Raw genomic sequence first — 20,066 nt, 5'->3', positions numbered from 1 at the left:
TTAATGGTCTTTGATATGTTTTTGCTCCACAAAATTAGGATTTTTTTTTGTTTGTTTTAAACTGTTCAATCAAATATGCAGACAAATAAGTGGAAAATGTTAAGATTAAATAGGAAAATGGTCTATCTTTCCCAAAACACAAATTATACAACTTTTTTTTTAAAGGCCCATTTTCCTACTTTTGTACAGGGCCCATTCAATCTCAACGCCGCCCCTGGGTTGAATCGTTTGGTCATTTTCTCATTAGATTTCAACTAAAATTTGGTAAAAACACGTAAAAAACCATAATTCTAGCCGTAATTAGGTGAAAATTGAAACAATTATGTAAAACCCTAATTCCTTCCTATCTACGGTTGTTCTAAGATGTTTTGTGGCTAGTTCTTCTTACTCTTTTGTTGGGGGGACTCAGATTGAAATGCCCGTTCCTAGCAAAATTTGGTAAACGTCTTTTTGTTTGGTTTTAAAAACAGAACAGTGGGCGTTTGTACTATTCTTTGTTGTCTAAAACCAGAACAAGCCCCTTTGTTTTTCCTTTTTTTTTTAATCAACCAGACTTACGCAGACCCCAACTAGCATTATATTTACCTATGAGCTACACACTTTCTATAACATCCTCATTTACACTGCAGTGGCTGAAGAGGTAAAAGAAAAAAAAACGTATTCCAAAGTTCCAACTGCACCAAACACATACATGCATTTTCTTTTGATAGGAAGTTTGATGCATGCCCTTTGTGATTAGAAAGGTTCTTGGGCTTTTCCTCATCCTTCAGTTATTGCTAAGTCCCTCTCTTCAGTTGTATTTAGCATTTTTGCCCCATATGTTTCTCATGAATTTAATGAGTGATAGAGATTGAATTGGCCGGATCTCATTTGACAAAATATTACATTGATTGATTATCATCTAATCTACACCCACATATCCCAAATAGTTAAAACAGTGATTACAGCCTAATGACAAAGTCCAATAATAATTTTGCCGTGAGTTCTTACTTTCTCCTTCACCAGTCATGTAACTAATTTTCTCGTTCTTATTAACAAAATTTCAAACTCACTTGGAACCAAAAAAAAAAAAAAAGAAGCTCAACTCACTATGTTAGTTTTCTCTCTTGCCCACAGCCCACCCATCTCTGATCTCTAGCTTCTTGTTCGCACTTCACCTCTGAGGTGACACCTCATTTAAATTTCCTTAGCTTGTTCTGTACATGGACATTACTGCTGTAAGCAATATGGATTTCTCAACTTCTATTTTGTGTTTTTTCTCTACATGGGCATGCCTTCTTGTTTTCACTAGGATAAGGAGGAGAGTCTTTCCTTGCAAATTTCCACCAGGTCCTTTCCCTCTCCCTATCTTTGGAAATCTCTTTGAACTTGGCAACAAACCACATGAGTCACTTGCCGAGTTAGCCGCGACGTACGGCCCTCTTATGACTCTTAAACTTGGCAGTGTAACCGCTATAGTTGTTTCTTCAGCAAATATGGCTAAAGAAGTTCTACAAAAGCATGACCAAACCTTTTCGGGGCGAACCATTCCACATGCGGCACAGGCACTTAATCACCATGAGGTCTCAATGACATGGTTACCATCCTCCCTCCAATGGCGTATTCTTCGAAAGATATGTGCCACTCAGATTTTCACTGCTCAAAGACTCAATGACAATGAAGGAATTCGACTCACTAAGGTGAAAGATCTCATTGATCACATTAGAGAAGAGTCCAAATCCAAGCACACAATTAATATCGGCCAAACTGTTTTCTCTACCATTCTTAACATGATATCAAACACTCTGTTCTCTATTGACTTGGCTCCTTATCAATCAAAGTCGGGAGGAGAATTCAAGGCAATTGTATGGGGAGTTTTGGAAGAGGTCGGAAAACCAAATTTTGCTGATTACTTCCCATTGCTAAGGCCCTTTGATCCCCAAGGCATAAAGCGGCGTATGGCAGTGTAAAGGTGTGGTATGATAATCCCTTACAAACAGTCTCTGGGGGACTGATATGGATGGATGGGTGAGACCGAGTTCGGCTTTTGGAGCGAACTGCCTACGTATCTTACTCTGAGTTTTGGGGTCAGAATAGAATCAGGTCTGGCGTAGTTCATAGGAGTGGTATTTATAGAGATTCGGAGTGTATCCTCACCCTCCACGTGTAGAGGATATCACCAACGTGGGGTGTGGATCATGGGAGCATGTGAGAAATATCTACATAGGTCTGCTGTGATGATGAGGAGTGACAGTCTGAGCAAGTAGCTTGGCGGCGTGATCGATGGTGATCCGGGATTAGTGCAAGTACTCCGTCAGTCATGATTGCTTATGGATAGGGAGTATGTGTCACTGCCTGATGTAGTTCGCGTGATGTTGCGATCTGTCTTGTGGCGCGCTGTTGGCTCGTGGATGCGACCTGATATCACAGGTCGGTGCCTTAGTTCCACTATGCTAAGTCGTCTTTGTATAGAGAATATCACTCCCTACCGCCCCCCTCTTAGTAGGTTGTGAAAACGACCTGGCGAGAGAAACGGTGGCACGCGTACTATATGTGATAGTTGGGGATCGGCCCGCGATCGATTAGAAAACGACTAGTGCTAACCGCGCGTGAGTTGGTTAGTGCGATCGTGTGGCGCGTGTGCGACGCGTGGCGAGGATCTGGCGATTCTGCGACAAAAAGGAACGTAAAGCCCGTTTTTTCGGGATGTGAAAAGACAAAGACGATTACTTGGAAGTGTCGTGGGGGCTAGGGACTCGGTGTAATCATAATGCCTTGGAAATTGGAGGGCGGTTGTTCAAAAATCTTACTTGCTTGACCGAGGCTTCATTTGGCTACTTCCGTTTGGTAGAGAACTTCATTAGCGTCAACCCTCGGTTAGTTTTCTGCCATTTTTGAACCCGTTTCCCTTGTTTAGTGTTAAGCTTCGTGCTAGAGTTGTTAGGGTGCTCATTTAGATACCGATGGTTGGGTTTGTTAAGTTTAGAGGAGAAGAATGTCGGATTCGATGACACTTCGTTCGCATCGAAGTCGTGAAGCTTCCCCTTGGTTGGGAAGAGGAGGAGAGGAGATGGATGAATCACCGGTAAATTTTGGTGAGGAAGATAGGGATGAGGCCGAGGGCGAGTGAGTGAAGAAGCGCGATGCTTTCGATCTGCATACGTAGTTCTTGACATTGGCACCGGGTGACGCGGTGAGAGGTCGGCTTCCGGCGAAATTTACCGCCTAGAGTAATGGATAAACACGCCTTGAGGCGTTTCCATATCCGAGGAAAAGATATGGTATAACCGTAGAAGGTCCGGAGATCCACGAGGCGACCGAAGCGTCCCGGTCTTTAGCGATAGGTACGCCCCACCAAGCACCGCGGGGTGATCGTCGTCTGGCGGTGATTGCGCATACGACGATACCGTTTTCGAAGTTGGTTTGTCAATTTTTGAACCGCTGTGGCAAAGCGCCTGTGCAGTTCGTGGGTAACACCTGGCGGTTGTTAAAGGTGTTCGACCTGTTGAACGCCAGCGGTGAATACCAGATCGAAGTCGCTGATATTATTGAGCACTTCACTTTGAAGCGATCTAGGGCATACAATTTTAGCTTGCAAACCCGAGCTACTCTGTCGCCCGTTCTGGATGGAGTGAGTAACGAGTCTTGGGATAAAAGACCGTTCCTGCTAGTCGGTAACTACTGTGCGAGCGGGTTCAGTGTGGACAGGAAAACGTGTGATTTCACTGGTGGGTACCAGTACGCTTTCTTAGGTTTTTCGCTGATATCGATTGATTTTGTACTGATCGAACATTTGTTGTTTTGTCTTTTATACGATATACCGACCGCACATGAACGAACGGCGGTGATCGAGAGATTATTTCGGTGACTTCGAGACGAGAAAATCGCCAAGTTGCCAGAGGTCGCCGAATTCTTTAAGGAGCGTGGAGGACCTGTCGTTCGGAAGAAGAGAAGCTCGAAAAAGTAGGGCTCGTGGTAAGGGAGCGTCAAAGTCGTGTTATGGAAGCGTGGAAGTGATTTGGTGACCGGGGAGGATAGAAACCGGGCCGTCTTTTGGGGTGAAGCGACCCCTGGGGTCTTTGGGGCCTCGGTCCGGAGTCGGGCATGGGTCGGGAGGATGCTCCCTTCGGCGTTGAGGGCGTTCCTTCCGATGTTCCGAGTACCGGATCCCGCTAAGGCTGCGAGAGGCCGGCCCGGATCGCCTGGGGGGTGGTGAGGTGCGAATGGGTGGGAGGGCAGCTCGCAACCGAGTCGAGGCCGATGCCCGACTTCAGCGTTCTAGGCCGAGGGCGCCTCGGAGGTTGCCCTGAGGTCATTCGACCCGTGTGGGTTGGAGATGCCTCGGGCAAGATGAAGGGGAAGGTTGGCTCGAGGAACCGTAAGGAGCCGTCCGGTCTCGCAAGGGCGAGCTGGAGCGCAACGATGTATGTTGATGAAATAACGGGAAGAAGCGCTCTGTGAAGGTCGGACTGCAGCTACAAGTCCGCACCCATAGCGCTTTTTGCTTGTTAGAAGGGATGACACTTGATGGTGACAAAAGACCTTGACTCAAGGAACTAGAGTCGAATGTGAGGCCCGGTGGATAAAGGCGATTTGCCCGGTAAGTGGTAGTGTTATTACTTGATTGTGTTATCCCTTATTGTACAATTTATTGCTTATCGTTTGTTTGCGGTAATATGTGCGAAGCTGCTGCGGATGGTTGCGGGTTAAACGGCGAAGACAAGCGCCTTGTTTTTGAGATGGAGAAGTCGGAGGTTGAGGCCTTGAGGCTTGGGGTCTCCGATCTCCGGCGATATCTCAATCGGAGAAGGTGGAGCTGGAAACGCTGGCGCAACTAGTTACAATCTCTCTCTGGAGGGCGTCGGCTGTGAACGAAGCGGCCGGGTAGGCATGAGGTCGATGATCGAAGAAGAAGGTCATTCTTTGCTAATCGCTAATACGCCTACCGACGTTGTAAAGCTACTGCAATGGAGGCGAAGGCCTATCTTGCCATCCGTCTTTGAAATAGAGGAACTGGAGGCGGGAGGTATGGCGACTGCCGAGCCGACTCGAGGACTGCAATAGATCGACAGTCGACTTCGCGAGGTCGGTCGTCTTTGGTTCTGCGGTCGTTCTTGCTCCTATTTGGTGAGGTGGTTCGCGGATCAACCTCCCGTTGGCGGTCTGGGTGGGGCCTTAATCGGAAGATATGGTGGCGTCTTCGTGATCCGAGCTTCCCAAGTCTTTGGGCGTCCCTCCGGGCCGGGCTTTGAAGATGTTGTTTGAAAGTTGAATGTCCGGTTTTGCGTTTGTAAGCGGCCTCGGCCTAAAACAATAAATTTTCTTTCCCGGGGTTACACAGGCGGTTCGTCTTTTCTTTATGCGTGCTTATGATCGCGATGTTTTAGCGGGCTGGATTTTACGGGTAGACCAAAGAGCTCGGCTTATCCGGGCGACCGGTCTTCGGTTTATTTGCTAAGCCGCTTTATATTAATGCCATGTTGTTATCCGTTGTTTTCTTCCTCGCGTCTTGTATATGTCCGTTTTGATTTGTATGCCCCTTTGAGTTGGTCGACTTGTATCAATCTTGAACTGCTTTTCGTGAGGGCGGTGTTAAAAGCGTCCTCTACTTACTCGATATTAGTAATGACCGGAGTGTCCTGTGAGCAATGGTCACTTCCATTACAGTGCGTGCTTGGCACGTGTGCGGATATGAACGGTTTGCGAGATATGAAATGATGGCTGCCAGTTGGATTGGCGTTTGGCGTCTCGATGCCTTAATGAGCTGCCTCGGGAAGAGACGTTTCTTTTGCATAAATAGAACCTGTTCGGGAAGAGCTATGGCATTTGGACTTCCTTTTGGTGCTGCCTTCGCTTCGCTGAACGTGCTTGCCTTTGTTGGTCATCTCCTCAGGTATGGCTGTACTTTCGTTCTTTTGATCATGCTTGAAAAGATGCTATCTCTTCCTCATTGCCTCTGTTTTGTTCTTTTTGCTTTAGCTTTCCTCATGGCTCGTTGTTATGCTTTTGGTGTGGGTGAGGGCAGTCTGCGTGAGAGCTCTCCTCTACTGATGGAGGAGATGGAGTTCCATCCGCATGTGCACGGTGACCGTGGCAAGAGGAAGGTGGTGGCATCGGGGTCCAAAAAGGCTAAACGGCCCCGGAGGTCGTGGCGCCCCACTGGAGGTGTGGTGATCAGGTCGCCCCATCGGGAGGACGGCGTTTCTCGGGCCGCCGAACGGATGGACGACTGGAGCGAGGCGGCGTCGCGGGTGGGAGTTCAGCCCTCCGCACCGGGGGCGGGGGAGCGAAGTTCTTCTACGTCGGGAGGTCGGGAAGAAGCGTCTTTCGTGAAGCGTTCGACCGCGGCTTCCACTCTGCGCTATAGCGACCCGATCTTCGAGGGGTGTCGTCTTTGGATGGGGACAAAGGCTGAGGTTGAGGGCGAAGATATGGATACGCCCACGGGACCATGGACATGGCGAAATGTTTGGTGAAGTCTGTTGTTTGTTAATTTCTCGGTCGTTCTCTCGATTGATTTTCGTTGTGCTTTTCGTGACTTGCGGTTTCTTCTTTGGTTATGATAAGTTGAAGAACGTTGTCAACGATCACTTCTCGATGTTGATGCCCGAAGTCGAAATTTGATGATCTAGGGGCGCCTTTCGGTAAATTAAGAGAAGGTTGGAAGCTATGTCGGCTAAATGTCGTCTTTATTCGATGAAAAATGAGAAACTTGTCGTCTGTTGTTGATTTGCAAATGGAGATCACGGAGGTGACCGAATCTGCCAAAACAATGCCGAGGTTGCTCGTAAAAGCTTCGAAACGCCGTATACCACTGCCAGTAGTGATGCACCAAAGCCGGACGGGCCGAAATATTGTCGGTGAAGAAGGCGGATGGTGCTTCAAGAGGCCGGTATGCGTGTTGTTCTCGAAATGCCGGGCATTTTCCTTCAACCATTTCACGAGGATAAATATGTGGTCGCTCCGTGATGCTGATTTTGTTTATTGGTGAGGATACGTTTTTTGATTTGTCTGTTTTGATCGTGTGTTTTTACGTGCTCTATGAGGGTTAAACATTAGAGCTGCATTTTCGGGCTTGCCCGAGCAGTTCGCTTCTTTTGATTTTTGGAGAACTGGTTTCCACTAAAGTGGCAGTTCGCTCCCTTTGGTATTTGCGATTCGGTAGCCGACCTGGATTTTCTGGGTAGACCCAGCAGGTCGGTGCTCTGGATCGGATATGTGTTCTTCTTTTGGTGAACACTTGATTAATGTTGTATATGTTTTGGTTTGATTTGTTCACGGCTTTGATTCCCGTGACGATTTTGCTTCAAATGTATTCTTGCTACATGTTGTGCTGCTATGATAGTGTATGGGAATACGCTATGTGAGCGTTTGATCTTTTAGGACGAAAAGGGGGCTTTGCCCCTGTAAGCTCGTGGGCTATGGTGCTCACTGGGAGCGTTCTTCGTTGATTAATCCTAGGAGTGCCGGTCCCCGTCTAGTAAGAATGAAAGAGGTTATGAGCCTGTAAGCTCCCTAGAACGTCCTGCTCGTATGAGCGTTTGTTTTAGTCGCTGAGGGCGTTACGCTTCGGGCGTTCTCGCTTAGTTGATTCGAAAAGTATATGCCTCCCGCTTAGCGAGATTCGAGAGGCGATGAGCACGTAAGCTCTGAGGCGTCCCGCTGCGTATGAAAGCGTGTTTAGCCCCGAGGGCGTTACGCTCTGGGGCGTTCTCGCTTAGTTGATCCTAGAAGTATAGGTCCTCAACTTAGCGAGACTTCGGGAGAGGCGATGAGCCTGTAAAGCTCTGAAGGCGTCCCGCGTATGGCCCGTGTTTAGCCCCCCGAGCGTTACGCTCTGAGGCGTTCTCGCTTAGTTGATTCGAAAAGTATATGCCCCCAACTTAGCGAGATTCGGAGAGGCGATGAGCCTGTAAGCTCCCCGGCGTCTGGCGTATGGCGTGTTTAGCCCCCTCGAGGGCGTTACGCTCTCCGGCGTTCACCGCTTAGTTGATTCGAAAAGTATATGCCCCCAACTTAGCGAGACTTCGGAGAGGCGATGAGCCCCGTAAGCTCCCCGAGGCGTCCCGCTGGCGTATGGCTGGCGTTTAGCCCCCGAGGGCGTTACGCTCTGAGGCGTTCTCGCTTAGTTGATCCTAGAAGTATAGGTCCTCAACTTAGCGAGACTCGGAGAGGCGATGAGCCCGTAAGTAAGCTCGAGCGTCCCGCGGCGTATGGCGTGTTTAGCCCCCGAGGGCGTTACGCTCTGGCGCGTTCGCTTAGTTGATTCAAAAGTATATGCCCCAACTTAGCGAGATTCCGGAGAAGCGATGGGCCCTGTAAGCTCGAGGCGTCCCGGCGTATGGCGTTTTAGCCCCCGAGGGCTCTCGCGTTCCCGAAATTTCTCGCTAGTTGATCCTAGAAGTATAGGTCCTCAACTTAGCGAGACTTCGGAGAGGCGAGGAGCCTGTAAGCTCGAGAGGCGTCCCCTGCCCGTATGAGCGTGTTTAGCCCCCCCGGTTACGTAGGAGTTGTGGTTTGGAGATGTGAGTAGGTCCGCCATTTATGATACCATCTTGACTTTCTTTCATTTGAACTTTGTTGTGCCTGGGAACAGGAATTACAATGCGTAATACAACTATTGGAAAAATTGCTTTAACAAGTATGTGTTCCAAGGTCGCGGTAAAAGATCTTTCCTTCTTGGGTTTTAATCCAATGCGCCGTTGCCAACGACACGTTCCACGATGTAAGGGCCTTCCCATGTCGGTGCTAGCTTAGCATCGTCTTGAGTTTTCTTCAACACGAGATCCTCGGGTTGAAAAGATCGTGGATGTACTCGTTTGTTGTAAGATCTCTTGAGGACTGTTGGTAAGGCCGCCACTTTCGGACGGTTGCTAGGTCCGCCGTTCCTCGAGAAGGTCGATCTCGAGCTAGAACCGAAGTCATTAAGGCCTGTTTCGACAAGTTCGGATCGGGTTGTCGTGATTGTCATTTCGGTGGGTATGGCGGGCTTCGTGCCATAGCATAGGGGAGAATGGTGACTTCGCCCGGTGCTTGAGCGAAGCCAGTAGTCGCGATGAGCCCGGTATGTTCTCCAAATGATTGGGCCAACGGGCTTTTGTTCTTTTCAATTTTCTTTTCAAATTCTCGGAATGGCTTTATTCGGGCCTCTGCTTGTCCATTGCTTTGAAGTGCATTGTGGTGTAGAGAATGCATGAACGATCTTCCATTTGGACGAGAAATTCTTTGGTTTGTTTTGCCCTTGAACTGGGAGCCATTATCCATCACCAGTGTATGTGGTAGGCCAAACCGGGTGATGATATGAGTCCAAATAAAATTTCGACATGTGATTCTTTGGCGTGTGCTAACGGAATTGCTTCAACCCACTTAGTGAAGTAGTGCGTAATGAGGCCGGAATGGCGGAAGCCGGTGCTCTTCGAGGGATGAATGGTCCCATAATGTCCATGCCCCACATGTGGAACGGCCAAGGACTCGCGATGTTAATCGATTCATGAAATGGTTGTATGATGTTGTGACCGAATGTTTGGCATTTGACACATTTGAGGACATACGCTTTAGCATCGATCTGCATCTGAAGGGCGAAGTACCCTTGGGAGATCGCTTTGTGGGCTAGTGACCGACCTCGGCATGGTTGCCGCATTCTCCCGTGAATTTCAGCAAAAAATTAGTCGGCCTTGCTCTGGCCGATACATCTCGGATGAGGTCCGCTGCTGGATTTCGCGGAATAATCCGGCGTTCACCAAACAATAGCTACGTGCTTGGTGTGGAACCTTCTTTTGCTTTAGTGCGCTCCCTGCGGAGTGTGCCGTCTTTGGATATCTTGTATAATAGGTTGCATCCATGAAATCACTTCGTCGATCTTCGGAGAGGGATCGAATCGCTAATTGTCAAGACTTGGTCCGCTTGGTAGCGAGTCGGTCGACTACTTCGATAATCGGTTATCGAGGGGCGCGATTCGGTAATCCGGGTAGCTAGATATGCCAAGCTATCTGCGTGACGGTTCTCGTCACGCAAAAAATGGTGTATCGTCGCTCGCTAAATGACGGAAGCAAATTGTTAACAACTTTGAAGGTATTTAGAGAGGTTACCTTCCCGGTAGTGTACTCTTTTGCAACCCGCGAACGACCGATTCGCGAGTCACTAAAGATTTGGATCTCCTTTACTCCTAGCTTTGGATCGCCGCGCATTTCCCATTATTAGTGCCGTGTGATGCGCGTTGTTTGATGTTCGCGAAGTCTATCCGAATCGCCTTCTCTACCATAGCTCCTCCCGGGGAGACTAAGGCGATTCCCATACCATCGCCTCGGGTGTTCTTTGGAACCATCGGCGTAGAGGGACCAGTTATTGTGTGCGTGCTTGCTTTCTTGGGTGCGACCTGCTTTTGACCTCCCAATTAGGGTCGTCGGTAGGAAATCTGCTAGGAAGTCCGCGAACGACCGACCCTTCCGTGATATCGCGGCGGGGCCGAAGTCCATGTGGTGTTCGCCCGACTCTTACGCCCATCTTGCCATCCCGGTAGTCTTGTTTTTTCTTCGCGAAGAATCCTCTTCAAAGGAGATCGCCAGCACTTTGATTGGATGAGCACGAAATACGGTCTGAATTTTCTTGCCGAAAGTACAACAAAAAGCGAGGACCGCTCTTTCTATGTAAGAGTAATTCTTCTCGGCTGGATGAGTGTCTTGCTTGTGAAGTAGATCGGCCTTTCGACTGTGTGTTAGATCCTTGAACAGGACCGGTGATGGCGAAATCGGATACCGCCCGGATAGAGCCCCAAAGTTTCTCCGTCGGTTGGTTTTCGCTTGGGGCGGAGGTGTTGTGAGGTACTCCTTGAGGGTAGCGAATGCTTGGTGGCATTGATCGTTCCATGAGAATTGCTCGCCTTTCTTTAGTATCTGTAAGAACGGTCGGCATTTGTCTGATGCTCTGGATATGAATCGGTTGAGTCGCGTGACCATACGACAACTTTTGTATCTGTTTCTTTGTTTTGCGAATTCGGGCATGTCGATGAACGCCCGAATTTGGTCTGGATTTGCTTCGATGCCTCGTTGTGAGACCTGATATCCGAGAAATTTTCCGGAGGACGCTCCAAAAAGACACTTTTCTGGATTCAGCTTCATTCCAGTTCGTCTTAGTCTGGAGAACGCTTGCTCGAGGTGAGTGAGGTGATCAGCTGCTTTTTTGCTCTTGACCACCATGTCGTCTATGTAGACCTCCATGGTATCGCCTAACATGTCCTGGAACATGTTAGTTACTAGCCGTTGATAGGTCGCTCCTGCGTTCTTTAGTCCGAACGGGAGAACGTTGTAACAATAAATTCCTTGTTCAGTGATGAACGATGTCTTCTCCTGATCTTCTTCAGCTAGTGGTATCTGATTGTACCCGCTATACGCGTCCATGAATGATAACAGCTCGTGCCCACAAGTCTGGTCGACTAGTTGGTCGATTCTTGGTAGGGGGAAGCTGTCTTTCGGAGTTTCTTGATTGGCGTTGGTGAAGTCGGCGCCGACAAACGGACCGTGCCATTCTTTTTGATCGCCACTATGTTGGCGACCCATTATCAGGTAGTCGACCTTCGGATGAAACCTACTTGTTTGAGCTTATCTACCTCGTCGTTGATCGCTTTTGAAAGCGCAAAGGACAATCGTCGAGGACGCCGTCGAACCGGTTTGGCAGGGGTTGACGTTTAACCGATGGCATGCAACACTAGGGTCTATACCAGACATCGATATATCGACCAAAGCGAACACATCTTTATTCATAGACAGAAAAGTTTACAAGTTGAGCCTTAAGTGTGGGGTCTAGGTTTGGCTCCCACATAGACGAGTTTAGGGTCGTCTTCCGGTCCCGAGGTTCACTTGCCGCTTGTCTTGAGTCGGTTGGCTTGGCTGCGGATTAAGGTGCTTTCGGGCGAAATGCATCGCGGGCTCTATGTTGGTGCTCGGCCGGGAATGATCGAGGAACCGGGGCGCCCTCGTGGTTCACGACAACGAAGGTCGAGAGATGACCGCTGTTGGCGTGACAACAAAAACTGGGGTAGTTCCCTGCCATCCTTCTGGTTGGAGGGGAGGTTGTGGTGGTATCACGAGACTCTGCTTGTTCGTGATGCTTTTCGATGGGGCGACCTCCATTATTTGAACTGTTGGTACGCCCGCTGCTTTGGTAGTGGCTGAGATCGGGGCTGGAGAGTGGAAACTCTTGCTGGAGCCCCCAGCGTACTGTTTTGTTGCGCTAGCTCTCACCTCAGCCACTAAATCCTTGGCCATTGTATAGTTGGTAGGTTCGTTGCTGACGGAGATGGGAGGTTCCTTGCTCTTGGTTGCGGCAATGATTTGGTTACAATGATGGGCTTCGAGCTGGTTGCTTCGAAGTTCCATCATTCCCCTTGGGCCGGGAAAACGGATGACCTGATGCAGCGTGGATGGTACGGCCTGCATCTGATGTATCCAACGTCGTCCTAGAATGGCGTTGTAGGACGACTTGGTATCTAGGACGCTGAAGCGCGTGTTGAAGCTGACTTTGTCTTCCCGGGATCCCACTGAGACTGGGAGGATGATGTCTCCTATTGGGTCGGCTCTGGAGCCGTTGAATCCGAAGAGGGGTGCAATGGGGTCTATGAAGACCGACTTTGGTAAGTTCATCTCTTGGATCGTGTGATAGAACAAAATATCGCATCGAAATGCCGAGGTCGATCAAAACTCGGCAGCAACGGTCCGATCACTGATTTTTGGCGTGGACCACGAGTGCATCGTTATCGCGGAGGCGGACCTTGTTGAGGTCAACCTCGGAGAAGGTGATATCTCCCCGTTCTTCTTCTTCAACTGCGTGGCATGGCTGCGGCTTGTGAAGAGAAATTGTATACTTCATGGAGGCTACGCTCTACGCCGTTTTCGTGAGCTTGAGGCGGAATCATCTTGAAGAGTGATCATGTGGATGGTTACGTGCCGTGCTTTCGACGACCTACGGGCCGGTGGTGGTGATCTTGATGGATCGTTTCGGGGCGTCCTCCGATATGAGGGCGACTTTGAGAACGCAGTCGCCTCTTCCGGGTGGGGACCGCCCATTATCCTGCCGCGAGCCATGAGTTTGTGGCGCAGTCGCCGCGTCGGTATATTAGTGTATCTTGCTTGATGTGCCCCGCGATCGGTCTTGCAAGTAATGCTTAAGCCCCCGCCAGGCGTCGGTCTCGTGGCAATTTAGCGGTGAAAAGCGCAGGGGGGCTGGTCCGGGCGACTGTTGGTCGCCTTATCTCTGGTCGGTAGAATGCAGCACGCTTGATCTTTTCTAGTATGTAACTAGGAGATCTAGTGAGCACGGCGAATTCGATCATTTCTTGGTTTGGTGCGGATGGTTGCCCTTGTTGTCGGGGTTAAGCTTCCTGGGGATGATGCTACTTAGTAAACCTCTCCCTCTTCTGCGGCTTCTTCTTCTTCTCGTTTCTGCTTTAGCAAAGCTTCTTGCAGTTTGATGTATTTATCCACTCGAGCGTACAGCTCGGCCAACGTTTCGGGTTGGTCTTTCAAGAGCGACTGGGTTAGGTCGGTGTTACGGGGCGGCAAAAGCGTTTAATGAAAGCCACCGCGGCAAATGATTCCTTGAGTCCGCTTTCCATGTCCAAGAGTTCGGTTTTGAACCGGCTTAAAGAAGGAGTAGGTTTTTCCCCTGCCCAGAGTGAGTTGGAAGAGTGAATTGAGGTCACCCCTCTTTGCGTCGGTTGTTATGCGTCGCGGCTTGCGAGCAGTCGGTAAGGCGCTTGAAGCTTCTTATGGAGTCCGGTTCGAGGAAAAAACCAATCGAGTGGGCGCCCTTCAAACTTGCCGGAAAGAGTCCGCGATGATGGTCGAACTTTCTGGTATTTGTATAGCGCAAGGCTTTGAGCATATCGTGCTATATGTTGGCTGGGCATGTGCGGCCGTCATATAGTGGGAACCGTGGTTGGACAAAGTCTGGAGGGGAGACCTTGTGAAGCACTTCGGCACAAGCGGAGATCTTGATGATAGGTTTTCAACATTTTCTGCACTATCATGGTGGAATCCTTCTTGACCGCATTCTTGTCGAGCCTTTGGTTTAGCTCGGTGATTTGTTGATTGCGTTGATGACGTCGTCATCTGCGGTGCCAGCGAGTGGGCTTTGTGTATCTACTTGTGCACGTAATGTGACGTTTTCTTGCCTGAGTTGGGCAATTTGTTCGTTCATTGTTCCTAGCTGGCCGGCCAAAGTGTTGAATTGAGCTTCGAGGCTTACCATGCTTCGTGGGCTTGAGAATCTTTTTGGCTTGGTTTTTTTTTTTACTGATTAGTGTGAAAGTGGTTTGGTTTCTCAAGTAATCGAGACCACAGACGGCGCCAATGTAAAGGTGTGGTATGATAATCCCTTACAAACAGTCTCTGGGGGACTGATATGGATGGATGGGTGAGACCGAGTTCGGCTTTTGGAGCGAACTGCCTCACGATCTTACTCGAAGTTTTGGGGTCAGAATAGAATCAGGTCTGGCGTAGTTCATAGGAGTGGTATTTATAGAGATTCGGAGTGTATCCTCACCCTCCACGTGTAGAGGATATCACCAACGTGGGGTGTGGATCATGGGAGCATGTGAGAAATATCTACATAGGTCCGCTTTGTGATGATGAGGAGTGGCCGGTCACGAGCAAGTAGCTTGCCGTGTCGATGGATCGACGGATCGGGGATTAGTGCAAGTACTCCGTCGATCATGATTGCTTATGGATAGGGAGTATGTGTCATTTGCCTCGATGTAGTTCGCGTGATGTTGCGATCGTCTTGTGGCGCTTGTTGTTGGCTCGTGGATGCGACTCGATATCACAGTCGGTGCCTTAGTTCCACTATGCTAAGTCGTCTTTGTATATAGAATATCACTCCCTACGAGGCGATATTTTCGAAAATTAGACAAACTTTTGATACAATTATTGATCGAGATTACAGTCAAGAAGCGGGATGCCTCACGTGACTTATTAGATATACTTCTCCACCATACGAGAAGAAAATGGCTTCAAACTTGGTCCTCTTGATATCGAGCCTTACTTAAGGTTTGAACATTTGATCTTTTACTTGTCTACTAGTGTATATATGCTTACTTTATTCATCATTAATAGAAAAAAAAAAAAAAAGTACGGTAGAATGAAAGAGATATTTGAAAAGGCATTTTTGATCAAGCAACTTTTGAGTTCGACTCATCACATTCCCTTGAAAAGGCATTGCCGATCAAGATATATAGTTTTTGCCTTCGACCGAAAAGGACTTTGTCATGCACCATTTTTATAAATCACCGCGACCGATTTCTCGAGTAAGACTTAATTTTGCTAGAAATAATAAATATAATTTAGTTGAGCTCTGCCTGATTTTGTTTCTTAACGAAACTATTGAAATACCTAGCTTCACGTTAGGGGACCTTCAATGGGGTTGTCCTGTGTGGGATCTTAATTAACAAATAATGAATCAAACAAATTTACTTCATAATAAGAATTTGTTGGTCCTAGAAGTCCTCTTGATGCAAACGAATTTGTTCCAGGACATATTTGAAGTATGCAGATAAAATAAAACAATAGAAGACAAGGACAGAATAACAGGTAATAACCAAGGCGCGGATTAGGCTGTCCTTAAGGAAAGATTTCGCCCCTTCCAATGGTGCGAAAGGCAACGATATGCGTCTTCCTCACAGGATTCAATGGTTAACAGCAGTCTGACTTTGCACTAGAACAGACTACCCTCTAGAACAGCAATATAACTCTCTCTGGCGGCTGACAGGAAGAAGAAAATAGAAGAAGAATAATGCAATTAAAGACTTATCTGATTCTCTGATTCGTGTAGGGAGAATGAAGGGACAGTATTCACTTCGCTGGTGTATGGAGGAGGAGCACGGCTTCTGTCTCTCTCAATATAGAGGCAGCAGCAGCAGCACAGTATCCACGAGTTCTCTCTCTCTCTGTTCTGGATTCATCCCTATAGACACACACTGCTGTGTTTATATAGAGGTTTCAGTCAGTATCCAAACCTGAGAATGACTCCTCAAATTCGGTCTCCCAAAACAGCTATGAGATAGAGTCCAACTCGCACTGAGACTCCAGCCAAAACTTGTTCAAAAAAGAAAAACAAGTTTAGGCAGTTGGTAATCCACTACCCACTAGACAATCAGCCCAAGCCCACGACACGACTCGGTTCGGTGCGGTGCGGGCGGGCGGGCGCGTGTGTGGCTTTGGGTGAGTCCTCCCTCCTAACACAAAAGCCTTTGTACCCTAAGGGCACGCCCTTTATGCTGAGGATCACCTCATATACCTCACTTGCTAGTGGTGGTTCACCAATGTGGGACTAAACAACACACAAGTGTTTTGAAATACACTTGGAGATTCCAAATCCCCCACTATTTCAAAATACTAATAGTCCCCACTATTTTGGAATAGGATATTACAAAAAGAAATGGGTTAACGAAATGCCGAGAGAATCGAAAAACAATGCATAAGATCTTTTGGTGCTTTTCGGCTTGAACCAATCATATAGGGTAACATGTCTTATAATAATGCGTGAAAGTGGTGGATTAAAAAATCTTTGAACCAACATTTCCTTGTAGTAAAATAGAGGACATGCACCCACATTGCTCCTTCATTATATGCCCGCTCAAGGGTGTTTTTTTTTGGCCCTTCTTGCGCTGGTGTTATGTGAATGCTCTAGAGTATTTGCTGAATACTCATAAGAACCGAATCCAGTTTCTACATTCACGTAGGTGGATATCCATCAAGTGTACATAGCGGTTTAAAATACACTATCTCATAAAAATAATGGACTATGGATTCCATTAAGAGTAAAATAACTCATCCTTTTTCTCATTGCTATTCAAGTTATACAAAGTATACAATAATGATATCTAGTCATAGGGTGGGACGCCTCAAAGAAAGACAATAGCATACCGTAGCGAATGAGGTGACTTGTTTTTCCCTTTGAACCTACTTCATGGGATGTCCAATCACATAGGTGGGGTTGCCGTCGGTTAAGCCCTCTATCTAAGGCAATAGTCCCATCCCCCTCGACGATCAACCACTTGTCTCCGTTAAGGCTTTTTGTCGAGGATCGCCAAATTTAACTCGACTTCACATAATCTAGAGCCACAACTCCAGATTCCAAAGAATTTGCTATAGATCGTAGTCTCGCATCGAATATGTCCGCTTTTCCCATTATACAATTTGCTCTTTGCCTTTGCTATTAAGGGCCCGACAAATCCAATGCATGTATAGCTGGAGGCGGTTTTGTACCAATAGGAAGATCTGCCAAGAGGTTTCTAAGCCACTCAGCCTCAGCACTTGCTTTATCTAAAGCAATAAGCTCGGACTCCATGGTTGAACGAGCTATCAAGGTCTGCTTAGAAGATTTCCAAGCGACTGCACCTCCACCTAGGGTGAAAATATAACCACTAGTGGACTTGATATCATGAGAATCAGATATCCAATTTGCATCACAATAACCCTCTATCACAGGTGGAGTTTGTCTAAACCTTATGCCGTAATTCATTGTTCCTCTCAAGTACTTGGCTAGTCTCTCTAAGGCACTCCAATGTTCCTGGCTAGGACAATGAGTGTATCTGCTTAGCCTGCTAACTGCATAAGCAATGTCAGGTCTAGTGCAATTCATCAAGTACATGAGACTACCAATAATTTGGGCATATCTAGACTGAAGAACACCATGTTGAGCATTTTTCCTCAAGTTCACTATTGGCCTCATAAGGTGTCGAATGGGCTTTACTATCATAAAAGTTAAACTTCTTCAAAAACTTCTCAACATAATGCTCTTGTGAAAGCAGATAGCCATCATCATTTTACGATAAATTTTGATTCCAAGAATCACATCAGCTTCTCCCAAATCCTTCATTTCAAATTGGGAGGATAAAAATATCTTGGTGTTTCTCACAACATCAAGGCTAGGACTCATGATTAACATGTTATCCACATATAGACAGATAATCACATATGTATTCACATCAAAAGATTTAAAGTAAATACATTTATCAAAGATCATTTATGTGATATCCATTAGACATCATGACACACTGTCAAACTTTTCATGCCATTGTTTTGGCGCTTGTTTCAACCCATATAAAGACTTAACTAACTTGCATACCTTATGCTCATTCCCCGGTACTATCTCACTCCCTCAGGCTGCATCATATATATTTCTTCATCAAGATCACCATTCAAAAATGCAGTTTTACATCCATTTGATGAATAAATAAATTATGAATAGCAGCTAGAGCCATTAGAACTCTTATAGAAGAAATCCTAGTTACAGAGCATAAGTATCAAAATAGTCAATGCCTTTTTTCGGAGAACCCTTGACTACAAGTCTAGCCTTGTATTTCTCAATGGAACCATCTAGTTTCAATTTCTTTTGAAGATCCACTTGTAACGTTATAGGTTTAAGCCGAGAGGTAGATCCACTATCTCCCATGTGTGATTAGCTATAATCGAATCTAGTTACGAGTGTATAGTATCTTTCCGAAGGTGCATCTCGAGAACCGATTGCCTCATTATAATGCCGAGGATCATTATCAAGAAGAAATGTGTAAAAAGTCATCACCAAAATTGGTGGATTTTCTGTCTCTTTTACTCTTCCGAATTTCTTGTTCAGAAATTTCGGGATCATTGATTGTTGTTTACTAGGAGCTACCAACCTCTCAATGCCAATTTTCAAAGGAAACAAATTCTCAAAGAAATCAGCATTTTTACTCTATAATAGTGTTAGCATCGACAAGGTTATTATCGATTTTACTACTAAAAATCTATATGCAAAGACTATTATGAACATAACCAATGAACATACAATCAACAGTTCTAGGTCCCAATTTTTCTCTTTTTAGGCTCATTCACTAGAACCTTTGCAAGACACCCCCACATTTTAAGTATGTCGGGGTTAGGTACATGACCTTTCCATAACTCATATGGTGTCTTATTCCCTGTTTTTTCTTGTTGGGTATCCTATTCTCAGATATGGCAAGCGGATAGGATTGCTTCCCCACAAGTTCGGGGAAGCTCCAAACTTACAAGCATAGCATTCATCATCTCTTTAAGTGTTACGTTTTTCCGTTCGGCTACTCCATTAGACTCGGGAGAGTATGGTGGAGTAGTCTCATGAATAATGCCACTCTTGTCACAAAAGTCCTGGAAGGGGTTAGATTCATATTCTCCACCCCTATCAGACCGAAGTCTCTTAATCTTATAGTTAAGCTGGTTTTCAACTTCAGCTTTGTACTTGAGAAACATCTCACCTGCCTCATGCTTGTGTCTAAGTAAATATACCATGGTGTACCTAAAGAAGTCATCTATGAATGTAATATAATAAAACTTCCCCCCTCTAGACATGGTACTTCTGAATTCACCCAAATCCGTATGAATAAGAGTTAGTAATCCAGTTTTATCTCTAGACACCGCGATTCTGCGGGGTTTCTTCGTTTAATTAGTCTCAAAGACATATCTCACATTTATCATTAGAAAAATCATAAATATTAGACAATAAACCACATGCTTTCATCCTTTTCATATACTGAACATTCACATGTCCTAGTCTACCGTGCCATATATTAAAAGAGTCAAGCAAGTAAGCAGAAGCAGATTCATTCTTATTAATAATAATGTTGTCAAGTACATTCAACATGAAAAGACCACTGTTATTACAATAACCTTTACCAACAAAACCCTCATTCTTTGTCAGGACAAACTTGTCACTCTCAAAAGTCACCTTGGCGACTTTTACCCAAGAAGGACCGCAAATCGATTCCCGACCCGAATCTCAGGAACATGAAGAACATTACTAAGTGAAAGGGTTTTCCCTGAAGTTAACTTCAGATTAACCTTGCATGTTCCCTCAATAGGAACAGACCTAGAGTCACCATATAGACCTTTTCATCTTTCACTAGTATGTAGTCTGAGAAGGCTTCAACATCACCACAGACGCGTGGGGGTGGCACCGAATCTAGTACCCGGTTCCTCTTCCCAAAGGGCTATGAACACTTGTGATACCACAAAGAAGAACAATATCATCTCCCTCAACTAGATTAGCATTGGGAGGATCATCGTTGTCTTTTTTGTGTC

The 20,066-nt window shown here is 46.6% G+C and overlaps 1 pseudogene; it reads left to right on the top strand.

Annotated features, from left to right (window-relative positions):
• Window positions 1-1,202: 1,202 nt before the first annotated feature.
• On the top strand, window positions 1,203-1,949 carry LOC147507469 (cytochrome P450 76T24 pseudogene; annotated as a pseudogene).
• The last annotated feature ends 18,117 nt before the right edge of the window (window positions 1,950-20,066 follow it).

The sequence above is a fragment of the Coptis chinensis genome, chromosome 3 (genome assembly GCF_015680905.1).
Source record: "Coptis chinensis isolate HL-2020 chromosome 3, ASM1568090v1, whole genome shotgun sequence".
In the NCBI taxonomy this organism is placed as follows: Eukaryota; Viridiplantae; Streptophyta; class Magnoliopsida; order Ranunculales; family Ranunculaceae; genus Coptis; species Coptis chinensis.
The sequence above is the reverse complement of the archived record's forward strand: the minus strand, read 5'-3'. Positions and strand labels throughout refer to the sequence as shown.